Raw genomic sequence first — 21946 nt, forward strand, 5'->3', positions numbered from 1 at the left:
AATGTGATGTGTATATTAAGCACATCCAGTGGGCAATGGGCATGTGGCAGTACTATAAATTGGGAAAGTTCATTCCTTCATTAATTCCATTTATATTTTTAACTTTTTCTATTGGTGATTTTTCTTTGTACTGGGTCCAGTTCTATAGATCCTGGTTTTGGTTGGAGACTCATAAAGGCAATGTTTAAGCCAAATAACTGTATAAATGAGTAAATGAGGTAGGATGCCTGCGTGTGTGAATTCAAGAAGGCTTTAGTCTCCATTAAGTTTTTTGTGTGCCAAAACAAGCTAGATGATACTGAAATATGCTCTGGTTTTCAGTATTGTTTCTTCAGAGAGGTAAATAGGTGCCTCTTGTATTGTGTTAGCTGCAACCTAGGGTGGAAATAAAAAGATTAGAGGCTTTTCCAGTACCTTTCATTAATCTTTGTGGTCTTACATGAATGGGAAACATAATTAAATTTTCGTGTCTGAATATAAGTTCTCATGCATATTCAGAACAGCATATTCTTTTAGGTCTTGATTAAGTATACCATTATGTCTTCACAGAAATTTAAAGAAAATTATTGCTGAGTTCAAATAGAGCTGACAAAATTTCAAAGTTTCCAGGACAGTGCAAGTCACTTATGACTTTGGTCCATTGCATAGATGCAGAAGGAAATTCCAGCTGTCACACATTTCCACCTACAGCTGGCAACATTTTTTATATCAAAACTCCTTCAGTGCAGGCTGCCAACAAGCTGTGCACAAGAGCCCCACTGAGGCTGCTAAAAGCTCTGCATAACCTGGGAACCTGATGCCCATCCCAGCTTCAGCATAGAACAGGGATTTATAGTTACTCAAACTGATAATGAAAAGGTTAACATTAGTGTTTTCTGTCATAATCTAATCCAAATCTCAGTGAACTGCAACAGAGGATGGTTTCAGACTAGGTCTTGATGAATGAATGCCCTCATCTTCTGTGAATCCAATAAATGATTATGAGTCCAGCAAGGATAATCTGTGCTTCTAGGAATTTCTGATTTTTAGGCAGTTAATACACATGTTTGTAAATAATTCTCCAATCATTAAAAACAGCTGGCCTCTTTTTTCTGCAGGCTATCGATGCATTTTCAGGATGCCAAAATACACACAAATATGGACCTTAAACCACATGGTCAGTCTGGTCGAGGCTTCTTGAGCAGCATTTCTAACATCATCAAGACAAAAGCATGTGCCATTTAGACCATATTCATGCTAATAAAAAGTAAGACACATGTAGTATCCCCTTAAATCTTCAGGCAAACACTGTTCAAGATTTATTTCTACCACAGTACAGATGCTGACCCTTGTAAAGAGCAGTTATATTAAAACCAGGCATAAGGGAGTAAGTGGGACATTTTAGAAGTGCACGAGGACAGCCCGCTGTGCTCTTCACAGATAGTTAAAGATGGCTAAGATGTCTATTTGCCTGTTCACAAATTCAGATGGATGCAGCTCAACACTTTTGGGAGCATTTGATGCTACTAGATGCTGACTAGGATGAGAAATATGTGCATTATATATCATTTATTTAGAAGCATCTGGACAGAGAAGGTATTTATTACCAAAACGACTCCATAATGTGGATTGTTTTGTCATACCCCCTACATAGATATATGCTGAATTTATACACCAAAGCCTGCAGCACTTCCTGAAGCTTTCCCATTCTGTTGTGAACATTGTGCTTTCTTTTCCATTCTGAACAGAGTAAAACAGCTCTCAATTAAACAACAATTTGCATGAATCTTCAAAGTGAAGCAGAGTGAGGGAGAAATGCCACACCGCACCTTATGAAAAATACGGATGAGAACTTGAATGCTATGGAGGACACAGTAGTCCTGTCATTTGGAGCCTTTTGGTAGCTTCCCCACCATGAGCTGTACCTGGACCTCCTGGCAGAGCATTGAGAGAGACCTGTGAGCAGCCAAAGCTGCTGGATTTTTCTCCAGCCTGCTGACAACTCCCAGGGTGCTGCCAGACGCTCTGCAGCCTCCAAAAGCCCATCCCTGCCAAAGCTCATCTCTGAGCTCAGCTCACCTCAGATGCCAAAGCAAGAAGTGTAGCACTCAGGAGGCAGCTTCAGGGCTGGCTGTCAAAGCTTGCACAAAGAAATCATTTCTGGGGAGAGATTTTGGCATCAGAGCTCTCCAGCAGGACTCCAGCAGGTGCAGAGGACCTAGAAGAAGATGCATACAGGACTGGTGTGGGGAGAGAACTCGGTCTTGGGGTTTAGCATTCAGACACTGCATTTGCACTTTTTTACTGAATTTATTTTATCTGTCTTATGGTGTATAAGGAGGATCTGTCAAAAAGGAGAGGAGTTTGCAAGGAGAATTGCAAAGGACATGGCTGTGTTTGGGAATCACCAGATGCAAAAGGCTCATTCCCATGTCAGTGACACAATTTTAATAAGGGGAACTTGTCTTCCTCCCCCAGCTTCTAACTGATCATGGAGGATCTATGATACTTCACAGGGCAGGAACAGTGATCAAATTCACCTTAAACATTAACTTAAAAGTAATTATTATTGGCTTCACATAAAGAGAAATGCTTAAATCAGAGTAATTTTATTTATTTATTTTTAAACTGAGAAACAGTAAATTTCCGGTGTTGATAGGAAAGTGCTGATGAACAAAAATGATAAAATCTTTTTTTGCAAGACCTTTTTTTTGTTACTGGCAGCCTGATGTTGGTACATATCTTAATCAAGGCATTATTCTGTGCATTTTCTTTCATCCTTGAGCCAAAATGACATGTCCCTGGAAATAAACAATGCAGACAAAACAGAAGGGCACCATTCCATATTATATCTAAAATATCTGTCTTGCTTGGTGACTCCATGGGTGCTTCCCTACATGAGAAGAGATGTCTTTCATTGAAGATTTAGATAAGAAAAACTCTAAAGGAGTGTGTGCGTGAGATACATATATTCTTCAGTAACAAAACAGAAAATGTCACAAAATACTTTGTCCCCAAAAGAGAATTTTGAAATTGTGCCTGCTAATGTTGCTGTCTTGTTTCAGTTTCCTTTTTGGAGGAAAGCCAATGGGAAGCTTGTGGCAGGATGGTTATCTCCCTGAAATATTGATTTCCTTAAAACTGTTGATTTAGCTTATAAGCCTAACTATTAGACAAAAATGGCATCTGTGTACAGGCCAGTATGTCTGCAAAGTTCTTTAGATTTGTGCTAGTCTTTGATATCAGTGTTTTGAAAACACATTAATTTGTCTACTCTACAAGGGGAGAATTTCATTGGTGTTAAGTAGATTAGTCCCCATATTCTCTAGGGAAATGACCAGAAAGCTTACAGAGGCAGGGTCCTTCAGGCATCTGTTTTTCAGCTTTCTTACACAGCATGTGCAGACAATCTCCACAAGAACAAGTGAGGAGAAGATATGTTTTCTAAAAGAGCCATTTTGCTGATAATCTCCATATAATATTTTCTCTAAAATTTATCTGGTGATACAGCAGGTATAAAATGGGTAGCATGGGTGAGAGTTGTTTAGACTGTGTCTTAGGTAAGTGAGGGAAGACTTTTATGTTCAGAAGTGTATGCCCCCCTTGCATTGCAGGCAGTCCCAAAATCCAGCCTTGGCAGTTTGGGAATTCCTGGCCCCTGATTTTGGCTGTGGGTTTTGTTTTGTTTTGTTTTCCTGAACACCTATACAAATATATTTATTAAAGTAAGGAGAAGACAGTTTCCCTTAAAACCCACACGTGCAAGCACACTTTTTCTCTCTCCTCACTGTAGGTTTGCTGCTGTAGGCTCTTTCCCCATCCTCATCCTGCCTGGTTTCCTGCTACGTGTTTAAAGAAACAGAATATATATCCTCATAAAATTAATGTCAAGTCATTGCTTCAGAAGAAAGAACGTCACCACTTGAGTTAGCACGAAATATTTCCTTTTCCATCCAGAGGCCTGTCTGAGACAGACACGTCTGACTTGGGATTCAGTGCTATCCAAGCAGATGTAGTCTTGCCTTTAGGATGCTAAAAATAAGCTGGTGATAACCGGATAACTGCTTATTTTGAAGCAATTATTTCCTTGGATACAGAGAGACACAGTGTGTGTTCTTCTAACATCTGCACTTTTTCTTACTTGTGAGTACATGAAAACAGGAAAATAGTATAAAAGACCTGAAGCGGAATTTTTGTTGCATCACAATTCTGCCAATGAACTTCCACTAGAAAGAAATTGACAGTTTTAATTGTGTTTCTTAGGCATGTAATATACAATTCATTATTGTGTTATGCATCCTATGATTGTGAGATACTCTTTACTGCTCATTGTTGTATCAGGCAACATTTCTCTCCAGCATACATCTGGTTTTATGTAGTTCCTAGCAATGGAACAAAAACAGAGCACATGCTTTGTGGCATCTCTTCACAGCTGAGTTTCCTTTGCTTGCTTTTTAGAGGGTACTTAGCATTTGCTTGAAACTTGATAGTTTTGAAGCAAGTCCTTATTTACAAGTGATGACATTAAAGATGAATAACACAAAGAGAATCAGTTCAGCAATATAATTTTGAAGTCAATCAAGAAACTCTCAGTAATTAATAGATACTTCATTTTAATCTCTTGCAACAGATGCATGTGCTTCTTTTGGCAGTTAACTGCTTTCAGGCACTAATTTGACACCATATGGGTGTCAGATTTCTGATCTCAACAACTGCTTAATTAATTGATGTTTTTATCTTTGAATGGGTTGTGTCTGCTCAGATCAAAAACCTAAGCATGCTATAAAATTGTAAATAGAGAGAGCTTTCCTTAGAAACTAATGCAGTATAACACTCAGAATTGGGATGTGCTATGTTTATGATTGATTTCACTTGGATATCATGTTGCTATAAGGGTGAGAAAGAGAGAGGAGCCAGAAACCAAAGACAGTGCTGGAGAGCACGTAAGTATTGCTAACCCCAAAATCATGAATCACTCTCCCTTATAAAAGCAACGAAACAAAAGCAAAACCCAGAGATTATCCTGAAAGTGGCGGAAACAGATAAACAGAAACTTCAGATTTTAGTTTTTTTTCTAGTTCATTTCAACAAATGGAGCTTAGCCTGGCATTTAGGGAAACTTAGAATGTAAGGAAGGTGAACAGGCATAATAGAGGTGCTAGGCACCATTTATTCACTATTTCTTAACACACAACAGGGTGCATTATTTGAAATGTTGAGGCATAGTACCTAAAATAAAGGGAAGCAAGTAATTATTTTACTCAAAGCATAATTAACTCGCTGTCACAGGATGTCACGGAAGCCAAGAGATATAAACGGATTCAAAATGTTAATAAAGAATTTTATAAAGAATAGGTCCATTGATGAACATTAAAAACAATAGTCCAGATGCAGCCTCTGACTCAAAAATTCTCTGCACTCTTGTTTGTTGGCCTAATGCAAAGAAGGGTCATTCTCTCTGCTTTGCTTGGCCAACCCCAGCTGGCTAGTGTGCTAGATGGATTTGGCTGGACCCATCATGGTCTTTCCACTTTAAAAAGGAAATAATAAAAAAGAAAATTTTTGCAAAAATTCCATATATCTCACCACTGTCAGTTGTGTCCTACCTATAATCACTAAGGGACAAAGAAAAACATAGGGGTCTGGAGTGGGGAGGGAGTCTTGCTGGGAAAAGGACTTTCATTTTACACAGACTCTACATGTTCCCAACAAAGAAATATGAATTCTACCAGGAGAACCAGAAGAACTATGCCTTGGACCCTGATCAAGAATTATTACACATATTATTTAAAATGTTACATTCTTCCTTAAACAGAAAAAAGTTAATTGCAACTGAAAAAAATAAAAATATGATGTTATTTCTTGTAGCTGTATCAGAAAGGGAATTCCCTGTTTCTGTGAGGAACAGTGAGATTTCTTCTAAATCAGGCATGTTTCTTATACTGCAGTCTGAGGACAAAGAAAATTAACTTGAGCTTTCAAGCTTGGTTTTAGTTCCAGTTTGAAGGGGGTTTTCTGGATTCAGAGTCTGAGTTCTTAGTTGATCTCGATCAAAAGTTTCAAGCCAATCCTCAGGATCACCTTCCCTCCCATTCCTGTCCAGGTATGTCCATCTCCATCACCTGCTGTGATTCTGCCCCATGAGCCTGCAGGCTCCACTGCAGCCATGGTTAGCTCATAGCCAATAACACCTTGAGTTTAGCAGCCCTATCCTGCTGACTATAGACTCAGCCTTGCTCAAAGGGGTCTGTTAGGTCAACTATTCAGGCTCCTTAGTATGACCTCCTTTATGACTTAACACATTAGAAAATATTGCCTAAACTTTAGGCTCAAACAATCAGGTGATCTTTACCACACAAGGAGTAGTAAGAAAAATGAAAATTAAAATTTATTTGGGTTTGTGAGAAAAAGGAGCATCCAAATTAAATGCCAATTACTGTCATATACTCATTTACTCCAAATTATGCATGACTGATACTTGGTGAAGTCTGAACTCTTCAGATTTGTGGTTTCATCTGTATTAGCTATCAGTAATGCAAAAAAAAAAAAAAAAGCAGAAGTGTTTTCTTAAAGTAAGACTTTCTTACTGACACTTGCCAGTGAGAACCGTACTCTGGCTGGAAGAAGTCATGATTCACTGTTATTGGAAAGCACTGGAAATGCACTTGTATCTTCCTCTTTCTCCTGGAAGAAGGCTTCTTTTATGGTTCTTACTAAGTCAAACGGCAGTAACTGGTCAGGTGCAGACTGTCAGTGGTAGTCATGCAAGCTGTAACTGGAAATCTAAAAACACACCACCAAAACCTAATAGTGAAACTGTGGCCTCAGACAACTGATGAAGCAGAAAGGGTGGGTGTGAGTTTCTAGTGCAGGCTGCCTGCTAACATCAATCCATTTCCTGCTCACATCAATCCATTTCCTGCTCACCTTACTCACATGAGAAGCACTACTGAGAACAGCTAAATCAATTGAGTAAGCAAAACAGCTTTTGGATCTCCTGCTTCTCTGCAGAGATCTCCTAAACTGAAAGAAGCTGGCTGATGATTTTGTGTGCAAAGGTGCTTTCTACCAGGCCTTACAGCATCTTATTCCTGTTTTCAGGAGTAAGATGCCTTACAGCATCTGAAAACAGGAGTAAGATGCTGTAAGGCCTGGTAGAAAGCACCTTTGCACACAAAATCCTTCATGTAACTTTCCCCATCTCACTCTCTCTTTAACCCCTCTGTCTGCTGAGTACAAGTGGAACAGCAACTTCTGGCCCCAAACTAAGCAACATGAAAAAAACCAGGTGCTTATCCATGGTGTAAGCAACTAAACATGATACAAATTCTTAAAGGTGAAAAACAGGATTCAGATCAGCGAGAGTAGACATATATTGCAATGACTACACAGGAAGCATTAGTACACAGATCCAGCAAACACAGATGACTGATTGCATTTGGCCTTTTGCTTGGACTTGTTCCAGACATACAGCTACACACATTCTGCTCAGTATCTCAGTATGGAATCTTAAAAAGGTGCTGCAAAAATTGCAGAATTGGTGTCCAGCCTGATGCAATCTCTTCTAATCATTTTCCCACAGCCGTACGTTGCAGTTTGTGTTTCCTGAGTCCCATGATCACGTCTCTCCTTCCCTTCCCCTTTTATCTTCATCTTGCTCCCCCTCACTTCCTTTTCCCATCTAACTCTTCTGCACCATTACTGTTTCCCACTCTTCTCCCAGACGCATATTCATCGGGCGGGTGTAAATCAGCATTGGTACATCGATGTCAATGGCAGCGAGAGCGATGTCAGCTAAAATCTGGCTGACACCACTTGTTTGAAATGCAGAAATTCCGTCTTGCACCCCTGCCTCCTGTTGTGATTGCTTTGCCCGTGTGCTGGAAGCCCGTGCTTGGCACGGCCCCTCCTTGACACCCCACCCTGTTAAAGCACAAACCATTCAGAGGGCAATCCCTGACGGCAGGTGAGGTGCTGTGGCAAGAAGGACCTGACATCCCAAGAACAGCTTGGTGCTGCTGTAACGCTGCTGCTAAGGCCAGTGGGGACTCAGGCTGCTGCTCTGCAGTGGCAGGGTGGCTACATCAGGCACTTTAAACTCTCACCTCTGCTCAGCACTCTGCCCAAGCTCCCAAGATTGCTGATAGTCTCCCCATGATTTTCCAAGTCCCTAGCAGCCCACACCCCTGCGTATCAAGCACTGATTGCAGGCTGGCAATCTTGTCATGCTAAGAAAACCATGGCTCAGGTCCAAGCTACAGTGTTTTTCTTTCTGTGGGATGATCAAAGGGCTCTAAACAAAGGCACGGAGAAGGTCTCCCAAACAAGTTTCTGCAGTGTTCCCACTGAGGTTGCAGACAATGGGCAAAGTACAGTAAAGTCAGTGAAAGTGAGAAAGGACTGGCAGGGAACACGACCATTTCACTGACCAAGAAGCCAGTGAGCTAACGCAGAGGTGATTTAGTTATGTGTAAATAGCCCCCTCTAATTTCTGATCAACTCAGTGACATGCCTCATCAAGAGAATTCGAGCTAGCCTGTTGCATTCTGATCTTTTTATCCTTTTGCCTTGTGACACCATTGTTCCAGTCTGCAGTCCCAGAGAGATACCACTCGCTCCATCCACCCCCCGCCCCCGCAGCCATTGTAAGGAGAGTGGTGGATCCAAGGGTGTTGGAAAAGCCTGTGGCATTGTTTTGCTGTCATGCAAACCTGGCTGCATTATCATTATTATCATAGACTGACATCTTTCATTGCCTTTTCTGTTTTCCAAGACAAAAGAGCCAGCTGAGACTGGAACAAAGGAGAATACAGGGAAAAGGAGAGAATATGTCAAGCAAGAATAGTTTGGAAAGGGCCAAAAGTGGAAAAGGAAGTCTAATTCTAGCCTCATCCAGGGGAAAAAAAGTTTTTTTGAGAAATGTAAACAAATCAGGAAATCCTGGCACTTACTCCAGTTCCGATTTGGCGAAACACACCAGCCCTTTCCCTATGTATGAGCTGCTGTTTGTGAATGAAATCCAGATTAGGTTATTCATTGAGCCCTGCCAGTCTCACAGTTTCCAGGTTTCCTTTTGCTTATGGCATAGCTTAAACCTTAAAATAATAATAATAAAAAAACCATATGCATGTTATTAACTCTCCATATTCAAATGGAAATACAATGCTATCATAAATCTCTATTTTTTTTTCTAATGTAAATTCCTCTCTTCAGCATGAAGCTGCAGGAAAGCCATTGTATCTGCACAATCTAAACTTGAAAGGGAATTTTTGTTAAACTAGTTATGATAGGGGAAACATGTTTTTCACTGAGTTGAAAGATTAAAGTTGGCCATAAAAAGGGGTGGAGGGGCTGGAGGATTATTGGTTGCTCAACTAGTGATTAGATACAGGACTTCAAGGACAAATTAAGGAGCACAAAAAGAAAGATTTCTAAAGATAAGTGAAACCAGTTCCAATAATATCAAATAAAAGATGCCTTGTTTATCACGGTTTTTAATCTCTCCCAGTTCTATTCTACCTCTATTAGTCTAATTAGACAAAGAGAGTGTAAACCCCAAAAGAGACAACCAATTTTTTGTAGACCTTGAAGTCTGCCCAGCGTATCTGTCTCCCAACTTGCCCTTCTTTTGCCTGTCTCTCAGCGTGGGTAATTTCCCTCTCTCTTGTGATTCCAGCTTAAACGGCTTCTTTGTAACATTTTTTTTCCTCCTCTTGATTTCGTTTTTGATTCCTTACAGAAATAGGTCTCTGGTTGCCAAAATTCCCTTCTTCCTGATTCAGAACAGTTTCTGGCTCATTAACGCTGTCTGTTTAGGGCAGGGAGGGGGAGTAGGGAGAAGAAAGGGGATTGGATGTGGTTGTTCTTATGTCAGGCAGGGTCTATCTGTGCTGCAGTAGGGGACTTTCAGGGGCTAAACTGAAATATACATCAGAAGCCATAAAAATAAAGGGCTTAAATGGCAAAACCAGTGTATCTTGCCCATGGAGACATGAGAAAAATAGTTTCATGAATGCCAAGTGGTAGCAATGATGATCTCTCATTTGTCAGCAGAATGAATTGCAAGGAGTCAGGGGAAAAAATTACCTTTACCCCAACTAATTTGGGACTTATGGGTGGCTTTGGCTGAGGACTGAGGAAGCCATGAGCAATTTCAACCTTGCTCTGAGGTGGGCATGCATGGAAAGATGCAATTGAGATGTTGCTTCTGTGGCTTGCATGCTCTCAGTCAATTCCTCGTGAAATCCAAAGGTCGGAGGAGCTGCTTGAACGGCTGAAGACCTGGAGCAGTTCTTGTGTCCAGCAAGAGCCTTGATTGCATATTTAATTCTCTCTTGAGAATTAAATATGCAATCTTGATTGCATATTTAATTGTCTCTTGAACGAGACAAAGGCAATATTTGAGCAGTCATCTTTTCTCCACAAAAATGATTGCATCTTCCACCAGATAATCAATGGCTGTGAGCCATCCTTAGCTAAAATCACAGTGAAAGCATCGTGTCTTCATTTTTCTATGATGCTACCACAGTGTCTTGAGTGTTTTTTCCTTGTGGAAGCTGGACTTTACCGGCATTTATATGGTGGGAAAAGGAAAGTGACAGTGTTTGATTTTGGCTTCTTTTTTTTCAGGTAGATGTAATTTTTTAGTGTTAAGAGCTAGAGCTCCATTTAAAAGTGACATGGGCCTAAAATAAAATTCTTCAAAGTTTCTTGAATTTCACTTTTCTGACAGGTTTTTTTGAATACTTTCGTTTTTTTAGCACAAATATCTCTGTTGCCAAAAACTGGAAAATATTGCTTCCAATTCAAATTTCCCTAAATTAAAAACAAACAAACAACTACAAAGTGGTTGGTGTTTTATGCTCCCCATTGGTTTAAACCTGTTTCATTTCTTCATTTAAAGACTGACTACTGTTCAGAGGTCAGCAGAAATTGGGGTTACAGCCACTGCATCAGACACAGTCCTCCAGGCTGTCAGAAGCTGGTCCTTTCCATATGGTTTGACAAAAACTTGGCCTCAAAAAGCCTGCAGCTGAAGGTGTGTCCTTCCTCCCTCTCTGAAGAGTGCTGCAAGTGGGATGTGGGAAGGAGCAGGTGAAGGTGGGCTGAGACCAGGGAGGGTTCATTGCATGCCATCATGCTAGTGCCTGGAGTTCCGAGCTGATCTCCTGACTCCCTACCATGCAAGCCATAGGGGCTGCCAATTAGACAAAGGAGAGCTTATTTAGGGTTATCATTTTGGGCACCATTTCTTGTAGGATTACTACTGCGTTTCAGCAGAGGTAGGTGCCCAACTTCTTTCACATTAGCAGAAGGCTTTCCATTGCCTGCAGAGGCAGTAGCTGCGAGTCAACTGTCCTGAGCACAACACTGTAAGTGCATCTCTACATCCAACACAGACATTTGTGGGACCTGTAAAAATGGACATAAAATGCACATTAATTTTTTTGGTTTATCTTTACTGCTGTCAGGGCTATAAAAACCAACTTTTTCCTCACGCCAGGGCACAATCAATCATGAATAAAATGATCTGGAAAGAAATTACCTTGCAGGCCCATCTCTGAATGCTTTCTGTCGGTCTGGGAAAAAAATAATTAAAGAACTCCAGTACATGTGTCTGAGCACTCAGAGGAGAGCTTGCAAAAGCTGTAGATGGTACATCTCTGTTACCCTGTCAAGGGAAAACTGAAGCAGCAGTGCTATTAATGTCAGGCTGTTTCTGTAGCCTGCATAGTGCATAGTATTCTCCAGCACAGAAAAGAAGGGAAACAGGTGCTCCATCTCCTCAGCATCTGGTTTGGATGACCACAATACTCCAAACACCTGCACTCTGCAGTCCTGCCAAGCCTTGCCTGCTATTGTATTAAACAGAACTATCTGCCTATAGCAATAAAAAACATTGTTTATCAGTTGTACCAGAGGAACACAGGTTGTGAGGAAGGGACAGAACACACAAACCTAGGGGGAAAATATTAGTAGGAGAGAAAAATCTGTTCTGTAGCTTGAATGCTTTTGACCATTAAAGGTTGAGAGGAGTTGATTTTGGTTTTTTTGCAGAGACTGGAAAAGGGACACCAGCTTTTTGGCAGGTTTTCCTGTCTGAACAAATAGTTGGCACTTGTGTTAAGAGGGTGATACCTTTTTAGTATCAGGTATCAGGTTTTAGAGCTTGAAGAGGAACTGCAGTTTCACATTTTAATACAGAATTGTTTTTAACGACTGTGCTGGGTTTTATCTCTCTAGCTCTGACTATAAACATGATGATTCACATCTTACTAAGAAAGGATTTAAGGCTATTTAGGATTTAAACTGAAAGTTTGCCCAGAACCTTAGATACAGAAGTTTATTCTATTTTAGGTTGCTCCTTCAGGGCTGGCAAAGCAATCTCCCTGGACGTGAAACAACCAAGACATTCCGAAAGCCAAGTCAGGGCAGCACATTTCGGAGGATGCCGCAGCATGAGCCGTCCCAGTGAAGTCACCGGTATCACTGACGTCCTTAAAACCGCGCACAGATTTTAGGACATTTTTAAGACGACAAATTATTTGTTTCCAAAGAAAAGAATCACTGCTTACGGTCCGTCTAGATACCTGTAATAGTCTTACTCCCTGCCCTTGAGAAAGGTGCTCGATTTAGCGGTATTTTCCTTTTCCCTCTGTGCAAGGCAGGGATGGCAGCGTGTAGCTACCTCCTAGGTGGGCTTTTTAGCGGGAGGCCCTCGGAGCAGGAGAGGGAGAAGCCCTCCTGGCAGAGGCAGGCGGCGCTGCCGTGGCGGGAGGTGCGGCGCGCCCGCCGCGGCCGTGCGGCCCGGCCGGTGCCTTGGCCGGGAGCCCCAACTAGCGACGGCAGCGGGAACGGCAGCGCCCGGGCTGAGGAAAAAGCTTAAAAGTCGTGCCTCGGCCGCTCGGACGCTGCCCTGAAAAGGTCTGCGGCGTTGGACTAAGGTGGCAGCGCTGAAAGCCAGCCGCGGGCTGCGCTGCGCTCTCCGCAGGGCGGCCGGCGGGGCGGGGGAGGGAGGGAGCGCTGCACCTCTGCTCCGCGCTGGTGACACCCGGGGTGCTGCACCCAGCTCTAGGAACCCGAGCTCTAGGAACCCTGCAGGGGCAGGTCCAGAGGAGAGACACGAAGATGATAAGAGGGCTGGAGCAGCTCTCCTCTAAAGATGGGCTGAGAGAGCTGGGTTTGTTCAGCCGGGAGAAGAGAAGGCTCTGGGAAGACTTTACAGAGCCTTCCAGTAATTAAAGGGGGCTCATGAGAAAGTTAGGGGCAGACTTTTTAGCAGACTCTGCAGGGATAGGACAAGATATAATGGTTAAACTGAAAGGGAATAAATTTAGAGTAGACATTAGGAAGAATTCTTTTACAATGAGGGTGGTTAAACATAGGAACAGAGAGGTGGTGGATGCATTACCCACATTATACAACATTCAAGTTGAAGATGACTCTGCTCACTTTGATTAGATCACCTTAAAATAATCCTCCCAGCCCAAAATATTCTATGAGTCTATGAGGATTAATTCCTTTTCTCTCATCTTTTTGAAAAATGTTTCAGGATGGGAGAGAAATTGGCACTTGAGAAGCATGGCTTTGCTGAGAAAAACATCTCCTCTGACTGGCATTAGGAGTACTTTACTGACAGGAAATTCTTTTGTGGACGTTTGGACATGACGATATAAACAGGTAAAGAAAATCTGACAGTGCTTATGCAAAAAGTAGAGTGCTTAAGTACTCAGCTCAAGAACATAAAGGGACACCTGCAGGACAACATATGGAGCACTGGATTTTGTTAGATAACAGCTCTTTTTCTCTGCAATGTTCCATCTAACTTCCCAATTTACTACATCTCACACATAAATGCCAGCATTTAAGATCCACAGCAGTGGTGGAATCATGGTGTGGGACATAAAGTTGAAACAGACTGAAACATAGAGTGGGAAAATGAGAATAGACAGGAAGTATCATTTACTAGTCAAAGGGTTGATATATATATATAGCACGTGCACTCACCCACTGCTGTGCTCCATGGATATGATTAAAGAGAACAACTCGTGCTCAGAGAACTTGGTTGTTGCTACACTAGTGAAATTACATGAGAAAGAAAGTACTTGCAGATCCTTGGACCTTTTTTTTTCTGTCTAAGCAGATGCATCTTCTCAGGTTTACTCTGCTTTTACAGCAACCACTATGACTAATTGCATATTTGGAAAAAGAATTGGAAATCTTATTTCCAGCACATGAAGCATGGTGATTAGCCATCACTGAATTCAGTTCCTAGCCTGAATAAGCAATGCACTTGTTGGCCCCTTTGTAAAAATGGTGAAATTGAGGCTAAGAATACATTTATCCATATATTGTACATGGAGAGGAAGATATAAAAAGATACATATTTAACTGGTAGGAGCTCATATTTTAAGATTGGCAGTTTGAAGACCGCTCATAATAACAAAAACGCGATTGGAGGCTTCTAAATCAGTGGCATCATTTTTCAAATTGGTTAAAGGATGCAGCTGCACTCAAAAAAGCAGCTAAACAAACTTCTGATCCCTAGGGATTGAGCACACTGACTATCACTTGTGCAGCCAGGAAAATCCAGTTTTTAGCAATGACCACTTTTTCCTGGTAATGATTAAATAGGTTCCACGAGATCATTTGAGAAGTGGTTTGTTTAAATATCATTTATTTGAAGGCCATTAAGTCTCTCGAGTTCAAGGGTAGCAAGGGAGATAATGTCGCAGCAATGATATCACATCTCTATTTTATGACACCAACTGTGCCATAAATCTTACTTTGTACATGATTTAGGTGTGGGGAAAAGCTGTTTTATTAATCCATCTTATCCTTCACCTCCTATCAAGGCAGTTCATATTAAGAAAGGAGGTTGGGAGGATAAGGAAGTTAGTATGTTTGCCATATGCTGTCTCTGTCAGGTACAGTCACTGCACTGTGAGATCTTTTCTGCAAAGAGCACTTTCTTGTCACAGTGCCATTATGCCACACACCCTTGATTCTCCTTCTCCTAAGAAACAATTTGTGTATTTGCTTAAAATCAATCACCTGCTCTCTGATGATTTTGGATGCTGTTTCAAGGCTCACTCTAGGGATGCTGTCCACAAGTTGTTTATCTAGCAAAAAGCAGAAGGGGTGGAAGCCTGGCTCTGCGGAAGTGGATGGCAGAGCTCCAATTGTATGAATTGAGGCCAGGATCTCTTTCCCTTCATGTTCCCATAAAGTGAATTAAAAAAAAAAATGTGAAAGTACAGAGTAAAGCTCTTCATGATTATTAATTTGCACCATATCCTGCCATTCATACACAGGCACCAATGCCTTTGAAATCACTGAGTCAATGGGAGACTTGTCTGACAAAGAATTACAGGATTACATCCTCAAATTGTTGAAGTTTAATGTGCGTAACTGAACAGAATTTCCTTTGCGATGAAGAAAAAACCCCTTGTAAAGTTAAAAAGTGAATCTGATTTTCATATTTTTCTGAGTCTGTACTTCGTGCATTGGGTCTCATTTTTGGAAACACAGTCTTGGAAGCTGCCCAAAACTTTTTCAGCACCTCATCGTTATTAACTCAGCATTTCTGTGTGAATGTAATTTTTCCAGACCTCACTGACTAGACAGGCAGACAAAGCTTAATCAGTTGGGGCATGCTTGCCACATCTACTACAGCAAAGGAACACAAGTGGAGGAGGTTTATAAATGGGCACCAATACACAAAGTTGCTAAAATGAATGCACTCACACTGCCAGGATTGAAATTATGCCTGATAAGATAACTATAGGAAGCAGCACTGAAACTAAGACCTTTAGAAGCAATGGGATTTATTATGAAAAGCCTTTGGATTTACCAGGAACTGTGTGGACTGAGACAGATGCTATGTATGAGAATGATACTCATCTAAATAGATGGTGTGCCATGGGTTCACTCAACTTGCCAGAATTTTGCAGTGTTTATAGTTCCTCTGTGGTGGCCGTATCGTTTCTGACCAGAGCACCACATGCAGACAGCTTTAATCCACAAAAAGAAATCTCCACCACCAGCTACCCATTTCTGCCACAGACTCAGATAGGCAGAAATCAGCATCAGTTTCTTTTTCACCTTAATGTTTTGCCCACAATCTTGAGCACACAGAGGTTTAACAACTTAGGAAACTCAATATTTCAGGGATTGTGTTCTGAAACTCTCTCTGTTCCCACCAGTCACTGTTGCTGCCAGGCCTTACATCCTGTCCTGGGAATTAAGTACATGGAACTGAGAGGGGAGAGGGACCAGCAGCTGGTGAAAAATCTGACAGCTCCCTTTTAATACTTACACTTCTTTTTGCAACTCTTCCTATCCAGATTTCCATTTGCTTAAAGTTGTCTTTATCTAGAAGAAAGCAATGCCTCTGAGCATGTCCTCTGAGCTTGTTGTAATCCAGCTTTGGCAAGGACATGCTTTCTCTCAGGGAAACAACCACTGGCCCAGCCCAGGCCTTGTACCTGATAGGTGGCCACAGGCTTGCCCATGAGTAGGTGTGAACACACACTGTCTGGATTCAGCCAGTGAACTTTGTTCAGGGACTACTGTTTAGCACTCCCAGGCATTTTTTTTTTTTGTACCACAGGCTCATCACTGCCAGAAGAGAGCTGCTGGAGGAAGCTGCTGAGCTGCCATCCTGCTCCAAACCTCCATTCATGCCCTGGGCTGTCCCCTGCCTTCTGTTGGCTTGAGCATCTGGGGGAAACCTAGTTCAGGGAGCCAGAACATGCTGTTGTTGATCTGGCCCACTCTGTTGAACTGGCCCACTGGCTTTATTAACTCAGTTTTTCTGGACAACTCAGCTCTCTGCTCTGGTCCCATGAAAGCCTCCAGGGAGCAGAGACTATTGAGTGGGAAGGAATGACTTGGGCATACACAAGACTAAATTTGTTAGCTGTAGAGTGGTCTCAAAGGATGCGGAGGAGAGATAAAAGAAAAAAACTATTTCCAAGAAATCCAGTTCCAAGGAATCAGTGTGTCATCGGTTCGCCCTTCATGAATTAGAGAATTCACGTGGGAGACAGCAATGGTGAACAAGTGCTTCTCTTGTGTGTAAAGCTTCAAGCAAAGCTCACACCTCAACAGACATCAGAACCCGACCACAAGACACAATTCCCCGCAGACCAGGCTGCACTGGCTCTGCTGTTCACAGACCTACTCATTTCTTTTTACTCTTTGATAAGATCTGGTGGTTCACTGCTGTCTAACCTCTGTGCAGTAGATGAGTGAAAAAGAACCAGGTGATCAGAGTATTTTTTGCTCTTGCATAATGAAGCATGGAACTTCTGCAGAAGTGTCAGGACTGGTAAGCCTACTGATCATGCTGCGCCCCTGCAGTTTAGGAAAGTCCTGATAGGCTTTGTTTTCACCTCTTTCTAACCTGTCTGTATCAGATATGCCATGCTAGTTCCCCTGCTTCCTTTTGAAAAGAAAATGAGATCTTTATGAGAGGAAAACCATGAAGGAAGGAAACAATCAATATTATGTAGGGTTGCCTTGGTGGTATTTGGTCAGATCTAATGAAAATGACTATTTTTTCACCAGTTTTTGTGGGAGACAATTCCACAAGGAACTGTGCATCCTGCTGTAAAGAGATTTTCCTGCAAATTTCTTTCCTTTCTTGGATGTATATATCTGCACTACATAAAGGTCTCAATCATTAGAAAGGGTCTTCTTTTCAAAAATACACTTAACATCTCCTATCTTTTCTCATAAATTAATCCCTTCAAGTGACACATCCTTTTTCTTGCAGTTTAATCCAGTAACAGAATGTGGTTTCAGTGAGCAGAGAGGGGAATTATTTCAATGACATGTCTGTGCCCTACGGCAAAAGTTTGATTTGGTCCTTTCTTGTGACTCTGTTCTTGAAAAATCATGTTTAACATTTTGTCCAAAAATGGTAGGATCCATGGTAATTTTTGGGAAGACATGGTGACTAATTTCTGAGTTTTTGTTCATCCAAGATTAAATTTTCAAAAATAATTGATTTAAGGTTTTCTTTCTGTCATCTCTGTTCCTTTCCATCTCATGCCTTTTTACAGAGAACTGAAAGAGAAGAAAAGTTAGAAAGGGCAGAAAACTTGTTGAATTTCTTGCCCTTTTCTACTCAGTTCAGAGACTATTATTTTCACCCATAGATGTAGTTACTAATCCAAATATATGTTAGCTCTACAGTCTCTTTAAAACTAAATTATTATTCTCTGTGCTCATGGAGAAAATTTTTTACAAGCCCAGACTGTTTTCCACCCTAATTACCAGGATTCTCTCCTCTTGGATCTTCTGGACCTTTATCTTTGCCTGTTTCAAATTACCCAAAATGCATAGACAGAACACATCAAAATATAAATGGGTAACTGAGAATCTAATTTGTAAGTATGCAAAGCTTCCTTAACGCTACCTGGAAATAACTGGCTCCTGTTCCAATCGACAAGAGAGGTGACAGATGTGCTGTTAGGTTGCTAGAAAGGAGAAGCAGGCAGAACTTCTGGCCTGCCACATGAAACAGGCTCAAACTGATGCTGCCTTGAGACCTTCCTTAGTCAGTGGGAGATCTGTACCAATTCAATCAAGCCTCCACTGTGCAGATGAAATACAAATAAGCTATTCACTGGGTATGCTGAGATAAATATACAGATTTGGATTATGTGTCTACTAAAACACCTGTGGAGATTGCCTGTTCTCATTATGTTTTCCAGAATTTAGCTCTGCATACAGGGAATGGACTTAGTTTAGCCCTGCCTCGGTTTTGGTATTTGAGTTGTCAGCCCTGGTCATCCCTGACAGCAAAAGGTACCTAAGAATTTTGTGCAAAACAGAAATCAGCCAAGATTCCCAGCCAGAAGCTTAATTGCTTTGTAAGTATTTCTATTCCTCTTTCTGGTTATTCCTCCTGACCTTTTATTTCAATTATTGACAGAAGGGGGGAGAAACCCAAACCACAAAATCAAAACACCTATTGTCCCCAGAAGAAATGCAGCAGACCACATAAGCACTGCCTGACTCACTACATTATCCACCAGTACCTTCCAGCAAAAGCAGGGGATAGGGAAAAGCACAGGCCAGACAAGAGAGCTCTGGGCCAGCCACCTTCTGCTCCCTTTCCGCAGGGCTGTCTGTGCCTCTGCCCAGCCGCCCACCAGGACACAGCAGCCAGGCTCCACCTACACACGACTGGCCTGTCTGGTTGCCCCCACACAGTGAGAAAGTTTCTCCTCTTTCTTGTCCCCAGACTTCAGGGCAGGAGGCTGGGCACAGGCAGTGCACTGGCGTGGGCTCTCTTCTGTCATCTGAGCGCAGTGGCAATGGCCCCCGCTGGTACTGCACACACCTTGGAGTGACAGGAATTGAGACTCATCTTTTCCCACCTCACCAAGCTGGGAGATGAGATGCAGGTCAGTACTGTGATATAGCTTTCCAACCCAAAAGCAAAGCCTGGTAATACTGCCTGGGATAAAACACAAATGTTCTCCCAAGTAGTGCAATGACCTGGCAGCTTTGGAGCCTGTCCCCATGGGTCAGGACTTTTGTAAGTGATGCTTTGCAGTCCTCCAAGATTCACAAAAAAACTCCAAAAGGGAGAAATTGCCTTCAGTTTCCTGGATCCATGGAGGACAGGCATTTGCAAGAGAAACTGTTCTTCCACACTGCAATGTGCCAACTACATCAACAGCATTTAGTCCTGCACTAGCTCAAGCCAGCCTTCAAATCAGGACTGGCTACTCAGCCAACAGACCTGGGAAAAAGGCATTAGGCAATGCATCTTTGAATAGAAAGACCCTTTTCAAAAAATAGCATCCCAAGCCCTCCCTATGGCCCATGCTGTTGAACCTGCTGCCCTGACTAGCTAAAGCTCCTAGCTCATCAAAGAACTGTGTGCAAAGAAATTCACTTTTCAGGCTGCCTGAGGCAGCTCTGGGAACATCTCAGACACACTGAAAAACAAAGCCAGTAATCATTTAAATTATTACCAGGAAACCCTGAGCACCACTTTTTGCAAATAAAAGAAGCAGTGGTAAAAAGGGTGCAACTCCCAGGGCTGAGGCTCTCACTCTCTAAGACAACTTCCCAAGACATCTCTAAGGATGTCTCCTCAGAGGCATTTCCTCAGAAACCAGAAGAGCATAGAAGTGTGACTCCTTCTCACACACAGCAGCCTGAGTAAGTTAGAGGTCCTGGGAAAGGCCAGAACAGATGAAGGTATTAGTTAGAGGCATCTGGGTATTAGTTAGAGGCATTTTGAAGTCCAGATGAAGGTATTAGTTAGAGGCATTTTGGCTGTAATTTGAAGACGTGGAGGAAGTGGGGGAAAAGGTAAGGCTAGGAAGGGAGCACAAAATAGGTCCAGACCAACTGTTGACAAAGGTCAGAGCACTTCTGGAGGGTATTTCTCAGTCTTTTTAGGATCTCTGATCACCAGGTGTGTGCCCCAGCATGCTAGTCCTGGGGGTTTTAGGAGAAACTGAGCCCAGCCCCATCATGCTGGCAGCAGGAGGCCAGCTGGCTTGTGGTTCACCTCTCTGAGATGAGACTCACACCTAATTAAGCCCCAGCAGGGCCTTTTCAGAAACATCAGCATCACTTTTGCCTCTTCAATACCTTCCAGCCTTGGAAAGGCTGAAGCCAACACTATGACTACCCAGGTGCAAGCAGTGCAAGCCAGGAGCCAGGCCAGCACCCTGCCCCGCTCCTTGGAAGATGTTCTGGCCAGCTCTCTGTCCTCCTGGCCAGCTCTCTGTCTCTCTACAGCACAGACAGGTTCAGAGCCTGCTTTTCCCAAAGCAGTGGAATCTGTCTGAACCAAGACAGCTGGGCTTGGCTGGCTGGTGAAGGACACAGGAGGCAAAAAGTGGAACCTGTGCGTAGGAGTATTTGGCAGGACCTGGGGGAAAAGGATGAGTCCAAAGGTCTCATTAAGGATGAGTCCAAAGGTCCTGTGCTGTCTGGCAAGGAGTGACGGTGTCAGGTTAGGGTGCTCTGGCATGTGTTCATGACAAGTGTCCCCAGGAGCTGGACAGTCAGGCTAAAGCACACAAGTGTGGGCAAAAGTTGTCTCACTCTCCTCCATACCATTCTTGCTGCTGCTCTGGGAGTGAGCTGGAGAGAAGGTAACCGGCATGTCAGAACACCATGTCCCAAAATCCTTACCTCATGGGGAGTATTTTGCATCCAATGAAAAAGCAGACCCTTTTATGTATTTTGCTTGCTGCCTGCTTGCACATGGTGACTGCAGGCAGTGATTTTGCATATTCACAACACCAGCCTGATGGGATCAGCTTCTCCTGGGCCTGAGCAGGGGATGGAGGAGTGTGCTTGACCAGCCCATGCCAGTGGGGCTGCACCAATGCACAGGCACCCTGCAAGAGTCATCCTCATCTCCATCCTCTTGTGGCCAGTGGCTCATCAAACATGGAAGGCCTGGGACTGGTGCAGAAGGGTGTCAGGGAGTCTTTGCAAACCAGGATCCAGGAGGGGAGTGGGCTTGTTGGCTGTGTGGGTCCCACTGAATGCTAGAGGGGCTGAGGAGAGCCCTGCTCCCACGCATGGACTGATTTTGCAACGAAACTGGGGTTCAAGAAGTAAAGTAGGCTGTCAGGGTGATGGTGGTTTCTGGGTTTCTGACAGTGACCCTGGTACACAGCAATGGGGACAAAGTCAATATGGATGAAAGTAGCCAATGGTGGACATGAACTCAATAGCATCTTGCCCATAATTCACAAGAAATAAATCTCCTTTCACTCAGGGAAGAAGCTCTTTTGTTTTAGGCCAGAGAATGAAAATCTATCCATGGCTAAGGCCAAGTAAATATGCACTGACTTTCTGTTTTTTAAAAAGATGTTTCAAAAATTATATTTGAAAGTACCTAAGAACTTGTTCCAAGAAATTTCCACGGGGAAAATATTGCTTCATTCATTATTTTAAATTCTAATAAGAAATGTGCCAT

The 21946-nt window shown here is 42.5% G+C and overlaps 1 long non-coding RNA gene across 2 annotated transcripts; it reads left to right on the plus strand.

Moving 5' to 3' along the window:
• Window positions 1-12830: 12830 nt before the first annotated feature.
• Window positions 12831-17992, plus strand: LOC115484998 (uncharacterized). Of its 2 annotated transcripts, none has more exons than XR_007777299.1 (3): window positions 12831-12903; window positions 13532-13659; window positions 16592-17992. It is a non-coding gene; the product is annotated as an uncharacterized LOC115484998 (long non-coding RNA). The 2 variants fall into 2 exon arrangements; XR_003945731.2 differs by lacking the exon at window positions 12831-12903 and adding an exon at window positions 13154-13213.
• The last annotated feature ends 3954 nt before the right edge of the window (window positions 17993-21946 follow it).

This window comes from Serinus canaria, chromosome 3 (assembly GCF_022539315.1).
Source record: "Serinus canaria isolate serCan28SL12 chromosome 3, serCan2020, whole genome shotgun sequence".
In the NCBI taxonomy this organism is placed as follows: Eukaryota; Metazoa; Chordata; class Aves; order Passeriformes; family Fringillidae; genus Serinus; species Serinus canaria.